At 33.6% G+C, this 23,937-nt stretch overlaps 1 long non-coding RNA gene across 1 annotated transcript; it reads right to left on the bottom strand.

Annotated features, from left to right (window-relative positions):
* Positions 1-11,393: 11,393 nt before the first annotated feature.
* Positions 11,394-12,305, bottom strand: LOC138122294 (uncharacterized). The gene is made up of 3 exons (XR_011156427.1): positions 12,098-12,305; positions 11,663-12,042; positions 11,394-11,605 (listed from the first exon to the last, which is right to left on the bottom strand). It is a non-coding gene; the product is annotated as an uncharacterized lncRNA (long non-coding RNA).
* Positions 12,306-23,937: the final 11,632 nt, after the last annotated feature.

Raw genomic sequence — 23,937 nt, 5'->3', positions numbered from 1 at the left:
TCGTTATCAATGGATGTGTAAACAACACATGAGCGGGTATGAATTTCAGGGTTCAAATTATATTTAAATTTTAACACTGTTTTGAAGAATGTGAGGAAAAAATGATAAATAATAGTTATTTATGCAACGAGGTTCTGTGTAAATTGGGTTTTCAACCCCAGTGATTTTTATAAGTTTAGCCTTCGTGAACATAAATCTTTTAAGGAATTCATAAATGGTCGAGGATATTATTTTTCTACCTGGCAGTGTCCGTCTTTAGCCAGCAAGGGAAAGCCTATTGGCTGTTATTTATCACGTTGACTATTTGCTTCCCTATAGGTTGATGTAGTGTCCTTTTAAGGGTAGAAGATACAAATGGCAAAGCTCTTCACTGCTAACTCTTGGTCGATTTTTCATTAATCGTAAATACTCTTCAAAAAAAAAACAATGATGGGGCTCGAAAAAAATTGTCTGCCAAGAAAAGAGCGATCAGATTAATTTGTAATCGAATTATCCATGAATCCGAACATACATACATATCAATCGGAAAAGACATACGGATTCAAATACACGGATGACTCGATTATAAATTAATTTAATCGCTCGATATTTAAACTAAATGAGTCAAATGAAGTATAAAATAATTATCCTCAAGGTTCATTAATATTGTGCTTTGCACAGTTGCTCTCATTTCAGTTAACTACCATTAAAGTTGTAGATACAAACATGAAACTGCACAAAATAAATCAGCTTAAAGTTCTAAGTTACCTTATCGTTAGTTATCTTTAACTAATGGTAAACTGTTACCCAAATAATGAGGCGTTTATTCAAACGTTTTATGCTATTAGTTGGGTAACTATAAGTTACGTCTCAATTTGCAATGTTGGACTCAATATCGCGGTTTGTTTAAAGTGTTATTATATTCACGTTGTAAGTGTTTTAGTTTATTATTTTACTATGGAGTGCAAGTGATTAGCTACAATAACAGCAGTTGCTGCTGTCTCTAATAAAAAAACAAAAATAGCGGCATACTACAAAAACCTGTCAAACTGAAGGCTCTAAAAGGAAGCCTTAAAAATAGAATTAAAAATATAAATAAAAAATCAGTAAACAATTATTTCAAAGTAAGTATACGTGTATTTTCGCGGATTTCTTTAATCGGTTGATTTTTCTTTGTTTTATCATAAGTGATTTGGGTAATTGTTCACTTTAACTACTTCTGGAATTTTCGCGTTTTTTCTGGCTAGACAGCCTCAGGGCGTCCTCCTAGATCGTTTCCCACGATTCAAACCTTATGGTTGCAATGGTTATTTTCATATGAGTAGCACTTTTCAGGTATGAGGCCGAAATTTGAAGCACGAGGCGTCAGCCAAGTGCTGCAAAACAGGCCGAATACCTGACAACTGACAGCGCACGAATATTGAATAACATTTTTCGTGTTCGTTTAGGCAAAGTCTTAAAAAACATTAACTTAGTGTAAATTCTGAGGTTTTCTTTGACAGATGTCAAGTTAGGTATATGTACAACCGGGAAAGTTTATACATATATTTAGTTATATACCAGTTTCCCGGTATATAACCATTTTCGTGTTCGTTTCCTGGGATATATTCCCAGGAAACGAACAGGAAAATGAATTTTCCTTACCCATTAGTTATATGTACTAAGACATTGGAGCGACCTTGACGCGACCTTGAAACACAACAAGAGAGAAAAAAGAGGCATTTGCACAAGGTTTGAATGATGGGAAACGATCTAGGAAGACGCCCTGAGGCTGTCTAACCAGAAAAATCGCGAAAATTCCAGAAGTAGTTAAAGTGAACAATTACCTCTTGCATCAAAAGACAACAATTTTCAAGTAATCTGCATTCACCGACAGATTTTACTTTTTTAACAAACGCGGTGACACGTAATGTTGACTCAAGTTGCAAAAAACCAATTTGGATTTGCAACAGCAATTTTATGGCATTAGTCGTTTGAAATTACTTTAAAACTGTACTTATATGGAAAATATTCAATCCAAACTATGATTTTCTGGCCTTTTTGTGCCTTTATTTGGTTTAAAAATATTGAAAAAATGCTGTTGCAAATGACAAGTGGTTTTTTGCAACTTGAGTCGACTTTACCTACCACATTTAGCTACGCGGATTTTACAAGATAAAAAGTAGAACGATGCATTAAAATTATTCATCATATTTACTCGACTTAGAAGAATCAACAAACAGTTTATAATAATTAAAAACACTTGTACCGAAAATCCGTTCAGATAAACAGCTGTCAATCCACCAAGTAAACAACGTGCGCGTAGGATTATAGTGACGCGAATTGTTCCGTAGAGCTTGCAGTGGTATACCGATCAAGTTGAAACAATTAACATGGTACTCTGCCGGTCAAAAAATTTTGACTGTCATTGTCTGTCAATTAAAAAAAAAATTGTAATCCGTACTTTATTGTCATCGTGATTACCGTCTTGATTATGAACGTTATTTTTTGGGTGGTAAATTTCAAAAGTCAAAATTATTTTTTTGCCATTTCTACTACACAGAACGTTTACCTCAGGTTATCTATGTACGATTGCTCTAATTTTGTTTATTCATGTCGGATTTTTGGAATATCTGAGCTTCAAACAGTTTAAATTGATTGTCAAAATGACAAGAATCGAAAGTGGGGTTACGATTCCTAAAGGTTTATTTACACTTTACTTGAATGTCAAAAAAGTAGTCCGTTTAGTATTTTTCAATGTGTTATACGTATTTTGAAAGTGGAATTTAAAAACATAAAATCTATCAATGACTGGAGTAAACCAATAAAGGGTGCTTAAAAAATGACGAAACAACGCTATACCAGACGATTCGGGGACACCCCCAGAGTAGTAGTAGTTTTAAAAAAATTGTCAACTGACATCAAACAATAAGTCAAAGTAAATTCTACAAGGAGAACCCCAACCCCAAATATAAATCAAAATTCCAAATGTGATTTATTGCGAAGGGATGAGATCGGAAATACGCCATAATAATGAAAGTGTTTTGTTGCATGGTATACATCATTTGTTAATCCAATTTAATAAATTGTAATAATTGTCAATTTGATTGATAACATTTATTGACAGAACTTCAAGGTCACTTCAAAAAGAGTAGAGCGGTGCAGGAAAATTTACATGTGAAAAAATTCCAAAGCTAATAATAATAATAATAATCGTTTTGTTCCACACTGTAACTATAAAGAACATGACTAGGTGATTTACCAATTTTTTATGAATAATTACAACATATGCAGAATTAGAAGCATTTTTCCAATGATATGGACTGCGCGACATTTTTGAAGAGGCTTCTAGAATATCGAAGCTGTTGCATTGACAATATTTGTATTAATATATCGAGCGTTCAATGGAAAAGTTCATCAAATAGCCTTTGAATTTTTCACAACATTGTGAAGTATGTCTTAGAAGATCAATGACAAAAGTTAGGTTAGAGCCACGTTAAGACATTTTTGACTAAATTTATTTTATATGTAATGTGAAAAAACTAAACAAATAATGTTTTCAACAAATTCTATGTAAGTCTAAGTCTTTAAGTCTAGCTGTAACACTCTTGGTGTGACGTTGTCCTGGAAGGCACATATAGACATGATTATCCTCAGCAATGTACGCCGTAAGAAGAGTGATGCAAGTAGGCAAACATCGAGCCTGCAAAGCTGACACATTTTTCCAACTTTGTCGCAGATGGAGGATACTACTTTGGGGAGTATCGTCTAACGTCGAAAGAGTGTTCTTGAAACAGAAAGCTGATTGAGGTGAACCTTTGAAGGTGTCTTGCAGAGAACTTTCTCGATGTGTAGCGGTAGTCACTATTTTTTCAATATTTATACTTTTCTGTCTCAGATACGAGTACACCCATGAAAACCAGCCCAAGTATAAAAGACATTTGGACTTCCACCAGCAGAAATCAAACAAGGCTTAGAAATGAATTGGTCATTCCGCATTATCTAATAAAAAATCAAAGCAAATAGCCTGAACCCTAAAGAGTTGGCTTCACTCCTCCAGTGCCCCCCAAAAAGTTTCCAAAAAATGTCCGAACTCTGCTATTGCTAGTAACGTGTAGTAACACGTATACAGTGGTATTGTAATGTTATTGACATACCCTGTATCGGGTGTTTATTTAAAATTCCGGTCAAAGTTGCCGTTGAAGAGTTGATTGTGAACGCACCACTCGTGTAAAAACACAAACAACGGTAAGATTTAAACCTCTGATCCGTAATCGGTAGTTCGTTCACATTCGACTCTTCAACGCCAACTTTGACCGGAAATTAAAATGAACATCTGATAACAATACTTTAGACCCCCTGCGCACTAGCAACTTTTGGGAAGCAACTATTTAATTACAAAAATTGAACACACATAACTAAATGTAACCTCGCACACGGGCGATTTTTAAATCGAAGCAACTAAAAATTTGTCCTATTTTACAAGGAAACTGTTGGCGGTAAATGAACCAGGTTTGTTCTAACGTAGCGTCGCGCACCCGGCGTTTATTTAGTAGCTTTTTTTTTACAAAATCCCTGTGTTAAAACTAATCTGTATAAGAAACTATTAAGTTGCCAGTGAGCGGTGCTCGTTCTTTTCGGTGACTAAACTATTTAGTTGCCTATAACAAAAGTTGCTAGTGCGTGGGAGCCCTTATGGTTGATAAATTCCGTTTCAGAAAATTTTAGATTTAATTCATTAATTTAATTAATTAACTTTGGCCCGCTTGCATAAAGCGATGTCAAGTCGTTGTTAAAGTTAACATAATATCAAGCGAATGGCGTACAAACTACTTACTACCTTATCGAGGATGTTTAAATGTACATGAAAAAAATATGGAAAAAATGTTTCCGACAAAAAAAATAATTATTTTTATTATTATTATTAACGGTAATACAATGTAAAGAAAGATATATTCGTACATCATTACCTTGAAATGTTACCGTAGTGGGTTTAAAATAATTTTTTCGATTTCCAAAGCTTCTAAATTATCTATTATGCAAGATTAGATATTGGTAGTGAGTGTACTTTGTGATAATATGTACAATAACAGGTAGCTGCCATGACAATTTCATACATATATTTCAAAATAATTGACCTCTTAAGTGCCACTTTCAAAGACCGCTAAATCAGCAAATAAGTCCAATAGAATTTTTTAAACATTTTTCTGAGGTTTACGGTAATCTCTTCTACACCGTAGTGCACCGTTAGCACGCCATTTTTGAGACACTCTGTATTTAACATTTTATTTGAATCAGCCAATCAAATGGGCGGATTTCCGACTTGACGCGTTGTTAGCTGACACGATGTTAACTAAGCTTTATACAACCGGGCCTTAGAGAAGTCAGCCAGTCAATCAGTGTTTTATTGAAAAACCTTAAAAACAATAAAAAACATTCTCTTTAATGAATAACATTATAGGTACAGTATGATGAAAAAAATGCGCCCGTGTTAACCCACACGTTATAAGTGATGTTTTTAACTAAAGCTGAATTCGAAGACCAAAATTGAATTTGTACTCTTATCACTAAGATAAGCCTTCCTTTTTAGAAAGGAAAAATCCATATGATTAAATTGCTATAATGTAGAATAATTTCATTGTTAATGTCTAGATTTTTAACAGTTGGTGGTATTCTTAAAAAAAAGTGTAAAAAGTCTACTGAAACAAACTTATTTGAAGATGTTAGAAGAAAATTTATCAATGTTGCAAGATTGCAAATCTCTTGGGATACAGAAAATATCCAAGTAACATTCAATATGTGTGGTTTGTTTTGTCAAATTTGAACGATTAAAGACAAAGATTTAAAAAAAACCCCAAATGGAGAACTCTTTCAATGAATACCTAGACATCTTTTTGCACTTGGATGCAGCAGATAATAACGCATCTGAAGCTGCAAGAGAATATGCTAGAAGCTAGACTGTATCCAAATCGACGTCATCCAGATGCCAGATGCTCGGCTCCGCCTCGACTAGAAAACCCAGACTTGGACGAAAAAGATGCACTTTTCGGCCTTGTTTCACCAATAACTAGGTATATTTCCCTAGAAAATCCCTTCACTGTGCGTCCTTGTGCACATCAGCACAGCTTTGGTGTTAATTTACAACGCAGAAATGTTTTTAGAATATCTGTAAAATGATTTTCAAACTTTTCTTGTGGATTTCCCCTTTGCTCTTTTCAGCCAAATGTGGTTACAAATGCATGGGGTACCTCCGCATTTTGGCAGAATAGTACGACACTGGTGTGATGAGGTTTATCCAAATAGATGAACTAGTAGAGGTGGTGCAATTGCTTGGCCCTTCCCGGTCACCAGACCGATTTCTTTCTCTGGGGCCACCTCAAGCATTTTGTATATCGTCGTCTACACTAGCAAAGCACGTAACTCCAAAATGCAAAATTTTACAGGAGCAACAATAAACTGTACCAGAAACAAAATTGCATTCTGCTAACCGGCGAGTTCACCTGGATACAAGAAACCTCATTCAATTTCTTGTATCCAGGTGAACTCGCCGGTTAGCAGAATGCAATTTTGTTTCTGGTACAGTTTATTGTTGCTCCTGTAAAATTTTGCATTTTGGAGTTACGTGCTTTGCTAGTGTAGACGACGATATGCAACTCCAATAAATAATATGGACAAGTTAATGGAAAGGATAACCGCAGCGATTGGTAAGTTTAATGCCCCTATGCTTCAAAGAATCCAGGAAAACTTAATTCAAAGACCAACATTGTGTATTGAAGTTGAAGGGAGACATTTTGAGCAGCTGCTGTAAATTTAATTCAAATAATTAGATAACTTTTTATCTTAGGTATAACTGTCAGTACATGGTTAAATTTAAAAAATCTATTGGAATAATAAAAATTATGTCAACTTGACTGAATGAAATATTATTTTAGTAAAAGAAAATTGTGCAATATTGCCGCTTTGTGGTGTTAGACAAACTGTTTAAATTTTAAAAAGAATCTATTTAGACTATTTTTGCGATGATGGCCACAATGTTTCAATAAAAAAGAACGCCCCTGTTTAAATCGTGGACGCCTTTTTTTCATCACACTGTAGATATACAGGGGATTCTTTAAAGATATAGAGGCTATAAAATCGGTATCTAAAATTGTTATTATTTACAAATTCTTAACATTTCAACAACTTTTGTAGTGAAATACATATTTAAGATGATGTTCAACAATAATTTTGATTTAAAATCAATAATAATAGTACCGTGAGATGGAAAAAGAGTTAGAGTTGGCTGTGACCAAAAATTTCAGTTGACAATTCGTTAAGATTTCAATTATCAGATGTCAGTCTTAAAAGTTAGGTTAGTGATTTTGAGAACGTCGAAATCTTGATTTTCGTAAATGTGTGAATTATGTGTGACCTGTCGGTTGTAAAAGAATTTCCTCACCTAGTGCAATGAAACAATGACTACAATGAGATTTAAAACATAATGTTACTCTTCGCTTCATTTTTTCAAATGACCTTTGCAAAGTCGGGACATCAAATAAATTGCTGGTATCAGTAATTACTTGCATTAATTCGGGAATTCTGCCAGGCCTGTTTTTAAACACGTTGTTTTTCAGATATGGAACAACGAAATAATCGAGGCAAGTTGTTGGTAAGTGCCTTGAAAGTCCGGAAACTTTTGTTGAAATTCCTCAAAAACTCGAGGTGTCGAATAAGACCATTCGCTCAAGTTTTTCTCCATTTGTAAAATAACACTGTATAATAGATCTCAACCATTATTTACTACGTTTTACGTAGTTGGTACAACCATCAAGTTATCTTTATTTCTTACAGTAAAATTGTTCACAATACATATTCAATTGAATACCATTCTTGAATATCTAACAATCTAAATTAGACTAATACAAAAAACATAAATATTTTCATACATGTAGGTACGGTCGGTGGACAAATAAAACTGGAACACTTAAAATTTAATCAATGTAAATCAGACTATTGAATTGTCAATATTGTATTTGGTAGTCTCTATTATAATATGTCACACTAAAGTTACCCTATTTGTGATAAAGCCGTAATTAAAGGATGCAAATTTGTAAATTTTGACTTATATGACTGTCATTTTTGTCCCAGTTTTATTCGTCCATCGACGGTACAATTGCGGCCAATCACGTGAACGTTTTTTTTTTATAGTTTGATTTTTACTTTAAATCATAGGCGTCCTAAAATGTCATAGTTTGACACTACCGTTAAAAAAATTATTGAAAGTATTTTTTTTAAATGCCACGACATCTCACTCCGACTCACACAGCTAAAGCTATTTATTGCAAAGCTAGAAGAAAACTGGTCACTGGCTGCTGTGGGGAGAGAACTACATTGCAGTAAGACTTGCATCTTCCTGCTGCACGAACGCCAATGAAAACAGCCTAATTTAATCTAAAGAAAAATACGGAAATTTTCGCAAGCTATCTTTCACTTTTGGATGGCCGCGATTGTGCAGGGTGATTCAAGTTTTACCGCCCGGGCGAAAACACCCACTTCTAATCGATTTAAAATTCTCAAAAAAATCAGGAATGATTGTGTATCGCTGTAGAACATTCTGTAAAAATTTAAACTTTATTAATGAAACAGGTAAATATTTCGTTTTAATTCAATAACCGCTAGATTAATTTACGTAATTTTTCAATGAGAGTCCTTTCAAACATCTAGGAAAAATTTGGTGGCATTGAATTTATGAAAACATCACCGGTTTTCGAAATAAATGGAATTTGATATTAAAGTGCAAGATTTAGCTATGATTTATTATTAAATTGAGCGGTCACTTCCACAAAAGAGGTTGACATGGCTAGTTTATGGTACCCTTTAGGGACTTAAGAATTACTCGAAAAGTTGTCAACAGATGTCTGACAACAATGAAGTATTTATTTATGACACTGTAGTTGTAAATCTTGGTCATTGTTGGTTCTTAAGGTTAAAATTGGAATAATTCAAAAACTAACAATTTTCTTTCAATACGAATTTCATAAATGTGTTCCATGAATTAATTGTGAATTATCAGCGTGTAGGAATTTTTTTTTAAATTTTATGGCTCTGATGAAGTGATACGGGAAAATTGATTGCACACATTTGAAGCCTTATATGAAGGAAATGTAACCCTAAAGTTTCGTAATTTTTACTAATTTTTTTATAGAGTTAATCGTGCGGGCGGTAAAACTTGAATCACCCTGTACAGTACTTAACAGTACTTATAAAAGTTGGTAAGTGGTACAAGGTAACCTACACTAATTTAAGTGATATAGCGCTGATATATCATATCATATCTATACGTATGCTTAAAGGGCAGCTAAATAAAAAAAAACTATTTGTCGTAACTTCTTTTTTGTATTTTAGAGAAATCAATCCGAGATATACCTACCTATTCACAACGCCAACGGTTGGAAATATAACAAAGGGATATAGGACATTTATCTGACTCTGAAGGCCCGACTAATAAAACTATAATATTCACCAAATACAGGGAGCGGGCATTGTGTAGTTAGTTGTATTTCCCAAAGTACATATTACGATTAAATCTACTAGGAACGCTCCCTGTAGGTGAGAGATGGAATATTTGTTTGGAGTTTCTACCTGATTTGACAAGAATTATGAATGAGACAAAAATGACACTTATTGTAAAATATGTTTAAGGTAAAATTACAATGAAACGATCGGTACCACCCTCTTCATCTGGTGTCACTTCAGTGAACATTATCGGTTTATTACTAGGGCCTTCAGAGTCAGATAAATATACTATATTGCAGGTACTTTAGGGATAATAATGATGTTTTATTAAATAACAGAATCAATAATGACACAACGTTAATTATAATTAATATTAATATAATATGATCAAATTTAATTTTTCTTGATAAGACTCGAAAAGAGAAATGTTTAAAATGACAAGCATTTGATAAAATACTTCAGCAAAGATAATTGCGGGTTATGCAATAATATAGAATATTGCCACATTCATTTTCTTTGTCCTTCTCAAAAGCCAGTAATGTATTTTGTTGTAATGAATCATGATGATTCATCATTATTACCAACGAACAGAAGTCAATCGCGCAGTTTGCTCCTTTTAATCTTTTGTTGTCAATCTTTAATTGATTCTCAACTGTCTTATATCCAGTCGTTGTTATATTCTTCATTCCTAATCAGCTTATAAAACTATTTTAACGATATCCCTACAAATATTAGCAAGGGACTAAATGAAACGACAAAATAATATTTTTCGTTTTCAAAAAAAGAAAAAAAATATAAAAAAATATAAACTCGGTACAGGTTGCAAAGACACACTTGTCATTTGCAACAGCACTTTTATGGCATTAGTCATATATGTCTTCAATAATTTAACGTCAGACGACCTGAAGGAACTTATCCCAGTACTGGGTGTGAGAAAACAATTTGAAGCTAAATTTAGAGAATACATCGCAATTATTCAGGTATAGTTGACTCAAGTTGCAAAAAACCACTTGTCATTTGCAACAGCATTTTTTCAATATTTGTGAACCAATTAAAGGCACAAAGAGGCCAGAAAATCATAGTTTGGATTGAATATTTTCCATATCAGTACAGTTTTAAAGTAATTTCAAATGACTAATGCCATAAAAGTGCTGTTGCAAAGGCAAAGTGGTTTTTTGCAACTTGAGTCAACTTTATAATCTATTCCATCTTTAAAAAAACAATAGGTTGCCATGCTTTAATTTTGTTAAATTGGCAGTACTGAGGAAAGTAGTATGTAGTTATATTTCATTTCATGTTGGTTGTAAACCTTTTTGAACAAAATTTGAAATCCTATGTTGCAAAATGGTTCTAAAAGAAAAAGTAAATAACGTCATCAATAAATGTCATTTTGACGTTTTTCTAATTTATTTTAAATTAAACAACACAAAGTATTAATTTAAAGGGTTTACTAATGCATAATGCCAAAAGTTGTCTCTTTTGGGACAAAACGTAGTGTGTTGAAGTGCTACACACATTTTAGACGAGGGAGGCCCGATGTAAGTAACGATGCGATTATTATTAACAGATTGATGGACATCTTCAATGTGAGAACAATGAATTTGTATTCGATTAAATCCTAAACTGTATACAGTACAACTTCGATAATTCGGACACACTCTGGTTTTCTAGTCGATTCGTAAAAAAGCGGAACATAAGTATGGCAACATTCTGACTTCAAAATTTTCAAAATTCCTAACCAAACTTTTCTTCAGATATACAGGATGAAATCTGTCAGATTGTCATGGCCAAGCATCGTTTTTTTAAAGCTGGAATACATTATACAGAGTGATCAACAAGAAACCAAATCAAGAGTGCTACCTCATCTTTTGTTTTATCGAAACGTATTTCTATCATGGATCAGCCGCTTTTATTTACTTGCTGTGGCACTCGTTTTGTTGGTTGCCTACATCTCAAAAATCTATCATTAATTGCCTTTATAAATTTTTTGTAATTCATGAATAATAGATTTAAAAGCAAGTTATAATTAATTATTATTTATTATTGATTAAGGAAAAAACACACAGTTACACAAAATTCCTTCTAAGGCACAATCTTGAGTTACAAAATTTTAAAAATAATTATTTTTCACAATTCTTTGTTTTGTTGTTTTCTGTAAGAAAAGTGTAAAATTTATTATTCTCTAATTTTTGGGTAATTGAGAACTTACTCGTATCTTTTCTAGCAGTGTTTAAAACATTTAAATTCTCCAAGGTCAAAAAATAAGTTTTCACAAAAACTGCTCAAAATGTTCTCCATTGTGGTCCAGACAGAATCAAACTCGCCTCTCATAATTTCAAAAACCCTTATGATGCTGTCAATTTGTTTAGGGTAATGTGTGGGTTTTATTTCTTGCAACACACAAAGGGAAACAAATTAATATCCTTCTTAAAAAATTTCTGATAAGTGCCATAACACAATTTAACTTGTTGTCTTAAACGCCTTATGGAAGTTGAGGGATGTTCCTTGATAATTTGTTGAACATTTTGCACCATTTCTAAAGGAACTAAGGACTGACCTGACTTCTTCTTAATGATGGGTTATGATTTGCTAAAATTAGGCACTATAATTTTAAGACATTGATAAACTTGTTGATAACCAATACCATCAGGTTCGGACATCTGGCTTGAAATTCTTCAGTGTAAGGGGGTACAAAGTAAGGCCAGTCTTCATTTTCTTGTTTCACCCTCTTTCGAAAATAATCTAATAAAAATGCCTTCTCTTTAATGATAAAACCCATTTTACAACTTATTCTGGGATAATTATTGCTTACAACTTCAATAAACGTCTGTAAACTTTGCCGAAATCGAAGATTTGTTTTCTATAGTTGAATTTTTTTAATAAACAATTGTCAAAACGTTGTCTTGTTGGTACGAGCCAAACTGTGATTTTCATGATAATACGATTGGTCACATTGAGTGTCAACATTTTTTTATGTAACTGAGCCTGCGCCCCAACGAGCGAGAGTTTATTTCAAATTCGAAAAGGTTTCTCCTGATTTCTCATTAAATTTGTTTCGAAAATGAATTCACGGAAAAAAGGTACGGGAAGTGAAGTGAACATAACCTTAACCATGATTTGGTGTCAAATTGTTATACAGCTGGTCCATATGTCCAAATTTTAGGGTGGTACAGTATGGTTTTTTACCTCATTTTGACACTGACAATTGTTTATTAAAAAAATTTCACTATAGGTTAAATCACTTAAATTGTCAACAACAACAACCTTGAATTTTGAAATGTGACATTTCAACGAAGCATCTCCGTACCAGTAGCGTCGCGTTTGGCAATAAAGATGATAATTTACTTACACTTACAAATGTAAAATGTTGCTCTTGTTAATCTTATAAATTGTCTCCCTTATCTTATAATAATAATAAAATGCACAATTATAATTCCAACGTCTAAAATTCATAAAGTATCATTTTTTATTGAGTAGCGTTTGAGACCATAAATTGTCTACGCCCATGTTTTGACCGCTTATGTGCATATGATTTTGCTACGACGTGACCGATAATTTGCAACGCTTGCTCTGATTTGGATTCTTGTTGATCACTCTGTATATGCCGTTCACGATTGTTTTAAACACGCAGGAGGCCACGATATTTTTTTGTTAGATTGACGTCAGGTCCTGTCATACGACGTTTCGTTATTAATTATTCGTCTTGTTGTCAATTCCCTAATTGATTTAGTGTAATTCAATTATAACCTAAAATAGATTTATTATGCCAAACCACAATATTGCCAACTAAAATGTCAGATTTTCATAGACAGTCCGAATTTGAAATAATCGTGAACGGATAATACGAGTATCGTAAAATACGACAAACACTGTCACTGAAAAAATAAGGAGCATTCCCTAAACAAGTAACATACGTAACTAATGAGGGTTAAGATAATTATATATTCAGAAAGCCGTTAGAGATTATTTTCATTATAAGGATTTTTCTCATATATGAACGCTTATTGTTCAATTAATGTCAGAAAAATTTATAGGTATACTTGGTCCAGCGAGAGATTGGGAGATTTTAAATTGAAGGCTTGCAACTCAACACTACAAAATGCACTGGAATACATTGATTAGAGCATAATTTCAGGGCAAAAAAATGTTACTGCTTGAAGGATATACAGGTGTGGCACAACTCACGCCCCAGAGGAAACTGACTTGTGCCGACAGCAATAGTATTACAGGAACGATTGATTCTTCTTTCTTATCTGCTTTTTTAATCGAGTTATAAGCATATCAAATCCACCAATCCCGTTATCCAAGCGCGGATTAACTATTCTCGAAATATCTAGTCGACTGTATTTTATTGAAAAAATTTGGCACATTATTGCACTGTCAAAAAACTTAGGTTACGAATAATATCAACAAATTTAATAAAAGTTGTCTTGGTATAGCCCGCAACTACAGGTCATTATAATTGATTGTCCCGTCGCAGTTGGCGTTGAAAATCCACACACAAATTTTGGATGTGCCGCAGCCTCACAACGTTAGACAAACTAGTAGACAGATTTCCACTACCGCCAGTAGCGCCACCTTATCGGCGATATAGTATCACTCATGTTATGAGGCTTCCGGCACATTCAACTACGTAACCAACACCCACTGCGACGAGACAGTAATTTATAATGACCCTGTATTAATACAAATTTATTATTGGGCGGAAGTCGTAAAATAAATAACAAATGATGGTTCTAATAAGAACCGTGTTTAATAGAACGAAAGCAAATAATAACAAAGCGAAACACCAACAAAACTCAAAGAAAGAAGACAGAATTAAAGGAGATGCTCAAAATGTCCACCATTCATTTGGAGACATAGTTGTGCACGCCGTAGTAAGCTTAATTTAGAGGCCCTGACCATTTCAGGTCTAATTGTTCCAAAAGCTTCTTGCAATCTGTTTCAAAGATCCTCCTTGTTATGATGTGCAGTGGCGTGGACCACCTCGTCCGATCCACCGACTAGGGTTCATTCAATTCAAAATACCTTGCACATTGTTACTGAAATGGGGGTGGAGCCCCGTTATAACCACTGATTGATGCAAAAAATTGAATATCTTCAAGTAAATGAGACAGTTCTATGTTTAAAAAGTTTGCGTACACTGCTCCTGTTAAACGCACAGGGAATTCAAAAGGTCTGATCACTCTGATCTGAAAGTAAAGAATACCTAAACACTTTAATTTTTACAATCTTGACTTACCACTGAATCTCCCACTAGTCCTGCCCACAAATTTACGAAAAATCGACGCTGAAATGCAGGCGGATAAATAACTCGTGGATGCAAATGCAAATGCATGCAAATTTCGCTGGTTGAAACATCCCTGCCGACCAAAACTTGATTCGTCCGAAAACAAGATCCGTGAAATAAAATTTTCATCTTCTGCCGCTTTATTAAGCAACCAAACACAAAAATTTCTTCGAGCAGGGTAATCTTCTGATTCGAGATGTTGCACACGAGTATAGTGGAAAGGATGTACCGATCTGCTGGAGATATCCAAGTCTTGTGTATTTTGTCTTGTACTTCTAGTTCCATCTTCCTCAACGATATTCAGTATTGCCTCTTCATTAGCCAAGGTCCGTGCGGTTCGTGCACCTCCGCCAATTTCATCCCGATTCGGCAAAACTTTCCCTGTTTCTTGAGCCCCAGCAAATACTCTCAAAATTGTTTTGTGATCAAGAGAAGGTCGGTCAGGGAAACCATCAGAAAAAACTCTTGCTGCCTCCCTAGCGTTCCGCCAGCATTTTCCACAGATAATAGTCAACATCTCGACATAATCGGCAGCTGAATACATCTCGGCAAAGTTTTACAACACGATTTTTAGATTTTGAAAAAGCACAATGACAAATTAAAATGTTTAAATTGTCAATATGATACAAACATCTTTCAGAAAAAGCTGTGGCCCATTTGATTATATGCAAAAAGTTTCGCGCAGGTCGATAATATTCGATTGCGTAGTGACCAATTAAGTCCTCGATGGTATTCTTGTCTGATTGGTTAATTTCGCAATGTCTTTTCTCGCTTTTAACTATCTTAACTTAAAGTAACTCAAAATTTTATTTGAATTGAATAGAAACATATTGTTCAAAACACCAAGGGAAAATTTCAGTTCTTGATAAATTGGGTTGGCATCAACCAAATATTGATAGTTATTACATGAAATACATTATACAATGCAATTAACAATTATTTAGATCGAAGAAGCCTTTAACATTCTGGACGTATGTCCGAATCTAGACTCTCACATGCTCTGGATGTATGGAACTAAAGAGCGATCAAATTAATTTGTAATCGAGTTATCCATGAATCCGAAACCGTATGTCGTTACTTGAACTCCATGCTACAATAATAATCACAGCGCGAAACACATTTTAAATCTCGAGATATTAATCGCAAAGAGTCAAAGACATACGGATTCAAATCCATGGATGACTCGATTACAAATTAATTTGATCGCTCGATATTTTTGGTTGCCTGTACCTGTTTTAATTTAAATTTGGACATTTTTCCCGAAACTTGGCCAAACAGGAAACAGCACTGTAAGTCCATTCTCTGTTATTGAAAACACCATTACGAAAGTAAAATTAATCTTTTATGTTCTTAAGTAAAAACCATTTTTGCGTTAAAACTTGATTCATAGTGACAGTTGCTTGACATTTATTAGCTGAGTTAGCAAAGATACGAAAAATCTGACACTGTTAAAGTCCTTGTTGATCACACGGTATTTATACCGTGCCTTCAAATAAATTCGGAATTAGAATAGGCTTTGATTTTATTATGAAATTGGTAACATGGAATTTTTAAAGGCACAGCAGTGACCTTGGACAGCACAATACACGTGTTTAAACGTCTATCACCAACCGTTAATAGACAAAATGTATAAATCACAGCCTACTCTAATTCCGAATTTATTTGAAGTCACCGAACTTACTTACGGACTATTCCGGACATGGAATCTTGGTCATAACTGACATTTAACTGACAAATATGTGTGAACTGGCCTTTATTGAATATAACCCAACTTTTGACTCGATAATGCCATTTCCTTGCTTTTTTTGATGTCAGAATAAAAACTTCAAAGTGATTTTTAATAAATGTCATTTATTAATGACGCTAATGATTGGTTTACATCATTTTTTTTTTAGAAATGTTGGCCAAGATTCCTTGTCCGGAATAGTAGGTACTTACTTATTTCCTGAAGAATTTTCCCATTCTTCACTAAGGGTAGTATCAAGGTCCAGACTAATCGTGTCAAGCATCTCCCTAAAGCCTTCTAAACCTTTTCAATTGGATCTTGTACGTGAAATCATTGATTCACATGATTTGCATCTTATGAAATTAAGTCTATTACCATATTGTGTATTAAAAATGGACTCGTCAGTAAAGAGTGCCTGAGTCTAGTTACAGTGTTTCTGGGCCCTTTCATAATTTACATGAAGGGGAATGCAAACACCCGCAAACGGGTGTAATATCTATTCACTTTGATTGTGACCACAACGAAAAACATAGTTTAGCTGTATGCTGCATACGTTTTACACTAAATATGTGTGTGGTGTGAACATGATGTGAAAACGTCAGAATTGTCAAAAGTTGACCATGGTAGTAAAGCAATGTATTTATTAATGTATTTATCAATATTAATAACGGAAATCAATATTTGAAGTAGGAGAAACTAAAAACGTCTGTCTGATCCTGTGATCACGTCTGTTGAAAAGTGGGGTTATATCCAGGTACAGATTATTTAACGTAAAAACTTCGAAATCACCTCATGCAATTCTCGATATTAATGAAGAACGAAGGAAATGGTCATTTCGCAGTAAGACAAACGCGAAAAATGCCTGGGGATTACTAAAAATTATCAGAACTTTCAATTAGCATTGATTAATACAAATATTTTCAGATAAAAACTAATCAGACAGAAAGTTCAAAAAAATGATTTACAGGGGATGAAAAGGCAGAAGGTATCAAACTACAACACTTACTAGCCAAAATGTACCAAAAAAAGCACAAATAGAGTTAACTTTATTGGTGACGTTCGTCTTTGTGAATTGTTTTCCCGTTGACTTCAATAAATGTCTCAAAACAAGTCAATATTAACCGTTTGGTCCCAACTTTGAGAAGACGACGTGGCATTTTCTTTTTGAATTCTAAAATTTTGTACCAAAACCCTCTACGACCAAAACTCCTTTTTATAGATATGCGCGCAGTGTACGTCGAAAAACGTTTGCGCAAGTCGTTCTCCGTTCTGTCTTCTGTGAGCGTGACGTTTCTCTCAAAATGGCGCCTCCGAGAGTTGCCAACTGCGACTGGATTTAGTGTTATCTAAAATTCCCTATCAATAACCTAGCCACTAAAAAGTTACTAAGGAGTGGTCACAATCAAAATGAATAGATTATAGGTCGTTTTACCGACAGCCATTCTACCGACAGCCTTTTTACTGACAATCCATTTTACCGACAGACCGTTTGACCGACAGCCATTTTTTATCGACAGCCTTTTGACCGACTAAAATTAAGATAATTTATATAAAAACAATACACTAATATAGGTGGTGGTTTGAATTGACTTTTAAAAATAAAAAAATTAAAATTAGCCAATCACAGGACAAATTAACGTAGCAAATAGACACACAAAGTGAATGTACAGGTCTCTATAAAAGATTGTAGGGTCAAGCCAGCTTTGACACTGTCAGAATTTGAGAATTTTCTCTTATGTGAATGGATTTTGATAAATGTCACAACTTGTCAAAACAAAACGTCAAGCTAATTTTAAAGGTTTTAAGCTATTTGGAGCCTTTAAGGGGCTCGTCGAACAAAAAAACGTTGTATTAAACTCGTTCGTGTGTAAATTGGGCCTTTTTTGGCACGAGTGCCAAAAAAGGCCCAATTTACACACAAACTCGTCAAATAAACTACTATTTTTATTAATTTGCTTATTTTTTATTATCTTGTGAATAAAAATTCAAATAAAACAATTGCTTCATAAAAAAAGAATATTTTATTCAAAAAATTGAAATTACGCCAAAATGGCTGGAAATAGGACTACACAATGTTAACAAAAGTGGCCTTAAAATTAAATTCTACATTTATATCTAATGTCAGAAGTGGTAGTTGCCATTTAAAACAATGAAGTTTTCGACAGTAGGGTTATCAAACATAAAAAAAATGTCGCTAATAGCAGAGAAAATCGGCCAAATCTTTGGGAATTCAGTAAAAAAAAATCTGTTATTTATTTCCGATGGTTCAGGAGTTATAATTTTTTTAATAAAGCCCAGCAACTCCGCTTTTTTGCGAATAAAAATGACATAGGTCAAAAACGATGACGGAAGGACGTTCTAAACTCAAAATTTAACGTAGAATCCAAATGTGAAATCAAAATGGGGCCTTTCAATTTAAAAAAACAAGGATGGCGTCGATTTCCGGTATTTCCGGAAGTGCTGCCATTTTGAAAATATGTATCTTATTTGAACTTGGAGCAGTCGACTAATACGATTTTGGGAAATCAGAAAGTTTCTAACGAACGGGCTATGTGAATCACCCTGTATATAAATGTTTCTAGCATCGTAGGTGGCTGTGCGCTTTACTTAGGTGCGCCGCTACGTAAAGTGGATGTTAGAAACATTTATAATAACCCTGTATATCTTCTTTATATTGATGAACAATGTACAATGAACAATGTGTTTGTTCTCTATTCTAAGCAAAGGACATCAATTAAGTATGGATAGGTTACAACGCATTTTTGTAAGTTGATACTTGTTTTAATTTTTTTTCAGTCATTTAGAGAGTTCCACTTTAGTCAATCTTATGGGAATATGTGTGTATGTATTATTATGTATTTATTTTAAAACTGCAGATAAAATACGAGTAGATATTATACAATCGCATCAAGAAAAACCCGGATAAACAAAATTGCATAATTTTAATGAATAACCAGTTTTAATCTAAATGACAATTTTTGATTCTCAAATTGTTTTTAATAATTGTGTTTTTAATAACTGTATTATAAATAAATAATTTTAAAAAAAAATTTAATTACCTAACGTTAAAATTTGTATTCTGGAGTTAATCTTGCCAAAAATAACACGACCTAATTTTTTATGGCCCGAATTCAACAACGCCAGTTAAAATGCTTCGTTACTTTAGTTACCTACTGTTATAACAATGTTTTCGTATATTTTAACCTACAGTTAACTTTAACTGGCGTTGGTGAATCCGGCCCTTAATCTGATAAATTTCCCAATTCTCGTTGATATTTGGGCATTTTCATTTATTCAAAAGTTAAACCCTCGAGCTAAAGCTTTCGGGCATAACTAAAATAAAAATGCCTAAATTTAATTCATAAAATTGTCAAAGCAAAAAGTTTTCGTGAAATTGAAAAATTTATCCGATAAAAAATTAGGTCTTGTTATTTTACCTTCGATTAAAAAAAGAGTTCCAGTATGTTTCAATCCACCATATGTGAAAATTAATAAGTGTCAATCACAAAAAAACCCACATTTTCAAAGAAATAATGGAAAGGATAAATAAAATAAAAAATACGTTTTTAAAACAGATAGTTAAACATTTTATTTAAATGTTAGGTTCCATTTTTATGACATCATGGAGATCAAGATAATTAATTGTGCACTACACAAATAAATACTAATAAAATATTAAATAAATTTTATCCTGAAACTCAGCCAGTCACCGATCTAACATTGAAAAATTGAAATAGGGAATAAAATTATTAAAAGCTACCATTTTTTAGCTTAAATTTTCAACCCACATTATGAATTACATTCCGATATACATACTCGTATACTCAGAGTGAATATAAATTGTGAAAACTTTTAGAAATTTGGTTAAGAATTCTCTGAATATTGCATAATAATGGTAAACTCGGTTAGGAAAACTTGTATTCAATTTATCATCTTATTGACAAAACTAACTTCCTCCAACAAGGTCATGCTACAAAAAATGTTTGCACACAATGAATTCTTTATGTAATACCATGGAAGACTCATCATTTTAGTTGCAATAATTTGTATTATATGTGCAGGCAAATGTACAGTATAATGTTGTACATGGCTACCGGAAATGGTTGACACTGCATCGTTCACTGTCCTTGTTATTAACTCTTCCGCTATCACTTCTTCACGCTATGCATCTAGCCATTGAAACATGTTGCAGTGTTTAGCGTAGTCTTACTCGTTCCCACTGAACAACTATAATAACAGAATGCAACTGATTCTGAAGGTAGCTCTGATTAGAGCAGTCTTTGTTGATTCAATAAATCATGTGGTGTTCTATATAAATTGGGCGCTTTGGTTGTTCCGGCCATACCCACGACCCACATATCCACTAATATTTTATGTCGATTGATCGAGATAATCCATTGTTCAGGGTACGTCAGTTTTAATTTTTTTATGTACAAATACGACAAAAACCGTCGCTTCGTTTTCAGCGAACATTTCCAATGCACGGAAAATCATTCGTATTCCAAGCCACAGAATATTCTGATGCTAATTTAATCAATGCGCTCGTTAACAATACAAACCCAGTACGCCACTGCAAAATGCATTAGGCGAATAATAACAGTTCCAGGAATTGTGTGCATACTGCTGGTGGCATGGTCGGTCCGACGTAGGTATAAAATTAGTGCGAATCCGATGACGTCATGTTGAAGATGACATCATTGGCATTGCCGGTTAGTGGGCGGCCATGCTGAAATTAATCAACATGTGCTCTCCAAGAGACCAGCTAAAAAACTCTAACTGACTGCCAAATTTTGCAGCTGCGTGACTCATGAATAGTTATTTTTAAGTGCATTTAATGAGGATGATAGGCCAAAATTTTAACTCGCGAATATTAGTTACCTATAAAAATATAAATATCAATTACCTACATATCCTTCCTCTCTGGTTATTTCCAAAACACAGTTTTTGATAATAAAACTTGTATAGACTGTGGCTGGTTATACCTTTACATATTGTCTTTTGATGTTGTGTTTGGACATCTTTCAAACTGTTAGTTTTACTTCTCTTCAAAATTTTATAATTCTAAACACAAAACTACTATGTACAACAGAAATTTAATTTTGTTAGGTTTGTGTTGAGTAACAGGTTAATTTTTTTGGCTGCAAGCCTTTTGTATGATCTTGTTTACAAAACAGAGGTTCTAAAACTCTAGCTCATCTATCTAAATTACAATTTTTTTGGAAATTAAAAAGTTATGAGTGTCAAAATGTTTTATTTTTTCCTCATCTGTCTAACACGGATTGTCCCGATTGCCTGTTAAATTAGATCCAGAAACGTCGATGGCATTTTAAAACAAACACATTGATTCGTTGAACCCAGATTTTTTACAGTATTCCAATTATGTAATATATACAGGTGTCCCGAAAAGGCGCAGTTCCGATACACTACGGTGTAGAAGAGATTACATTAAACGTGAGAAAAATGTTTAAAAAATTCTATTGGACTTATTTGCTGATTTGGCGGTCTTTGAAAGTGGCACTTGACAGGTCAATTATGTATTTCGAAATAAATGTATTAAATTGTCATGACAGCTACCTCTAATCGTACATATTATCACAAAGTACAAGATCACTCACTACCAATATCTAATCCTGCATAATAGAGAATTTAGAAGCTTTGGAAATCGAAAAAATTATTTTAAATCCACTACGGTAACATATCAAGGTAATGATATACGAATATATCTTTGTTTACATTGTATTATGATTAATAATAATAATAAAAATAATTAATTTTTTTCCATATTTTTTTCATGTACACGGGACACGCTGTATAATGTTATGTTGAAATAAATACAGGGTGTTAGGTAAATGTCCGGCCAACGTTTAACTGGTAATAGTATTCATCAAATGTGACATAAAAGCTTAGTAACATTTTGGCGAATTCTAAAAATTATTTTGTATTATTTCTCGTAATGTCCCCCCTTTATTTTGACGAGCCGTTCACCATAATGCACCTTTATTAGATAATTTATGATTTAAAAATGGTATCTTAGCATTATCATTGATATTTGAATTTGTCAGATACAAAACTTAGCTGCGATTTTTAAAGCTAATTATTGTACAATAAGGCATCCATGGGCGGGTAACAAAATTTGTGGAAGATCTTCACCGATTTTTTAATGGTTTTTGAAGAACTTTTGGTAAAAAAGTTACTAAGCTTTTATGTCACATTTGATGAATACTATTACCAGTTAAACGTTGGCCGGACATTTACCGAACATCCTGTATGAGACCTATTCACACTTTGTTTCCGTATATGTATGGAAATACAGGGTGTTTCTGAAATACGTGTGTTAATTTTAACCAGTGAAAGAACTCGCCAATTTATTAAACTTTTCTCTATAACATTTTGTAAAAGTATTCCAAACGAGTCGTTTTGTGTGATTAACTAGTTTCTATTTTTTGTAACCATGAGAATCTAAATTTTGATTATTTATTTTTTCTGTAACAATGAAACTTTTTAACAAAGCTCTGTTTCTATCACAACAGAAAATTTTCGCCCTTACCCATAGGCGGGTATACACTTTGATGGTTAATTTATTCCAAATTTTAAATCAATTTGTATTGCTTTTTCGTAAAATGTTATAGAGAAAAGTTCCATGATTTGGCGCGTTCTTCCACGGGTTAAAATTAACACACGTAGGTATTTCAGAAACACCTGTATGTACTGACATCTTATTTAGTCAAATTCTGATGTAACAATTTATGTTTTTCTACTTTGGTACAAAAGAACTTTTTGTGAAACTGTTTTTGTTTTTTTTTTATACGTATTACGTTGGTATTGCTGTAATAAATAGCATAAGAGGGACTGTTACACTCATTCTGTTGCGGCACGACTAACGCAGTGAGGTGTTACAATCAAACGTCTTATAAAACTCGTATACTTAAAGTAAGGCCGCCCTGAGATATGACATTTGGTGGAGGAAATCTGCGAGGACAAAATATTCCAGTGGCGTGGCAAAACCAGTCACAGCAGAGAACAGCGGTCACAGTAACAATCAGCTGATTTTTAATCTGTTGGACACCCCTATTTTACGAAAGATGGACTCGCCCGACTGTTTTCCGTCTACGCACACCCCCACCAAATGTCATATCTCAGGCCGGCCTTACTCTACCTAATACTCGTAAATATACCATTCCACGTCTGTGATGAATAAGACGTATCCCAGAAATTATACTCTTCGAAATGATATGTAACAAACTGAAAAAAGTCATACTAAAATAGTTTCAGTAATATTTGGGGTCCATTTCCTAGTTATGCCACTGAAGATAGAGATGAAACACAGAGCTTGATTTTATTAATAAACCAAGTTCTACTGCTTGCAGAGAAAAATCGATACAATATTAATGATTTTATAAAATGTAAAATATACGTACGTACGTCTATAAAATTGTAATTAAATCAGTTTTCCCACTAAACTGATGAG

The sequence above is a fragment of the Tenebrio molitor genome, chromosome 1, assembly GCF_963966145.1.
Source record: "Tenebrio molitor chromosome 1, icTenMoli1.1, whole genome shotgun sequence".
NCBI classification, from domain to species: Eukaryota; Metazoa; Arthropoda; class Insecta; order Coleoptera; family Tenebrionidae; genus Tenebrio; species Tenebrio molitor.
This window is presented reverse-complemented; position numbering and strand designations above follow the sequence as displayed.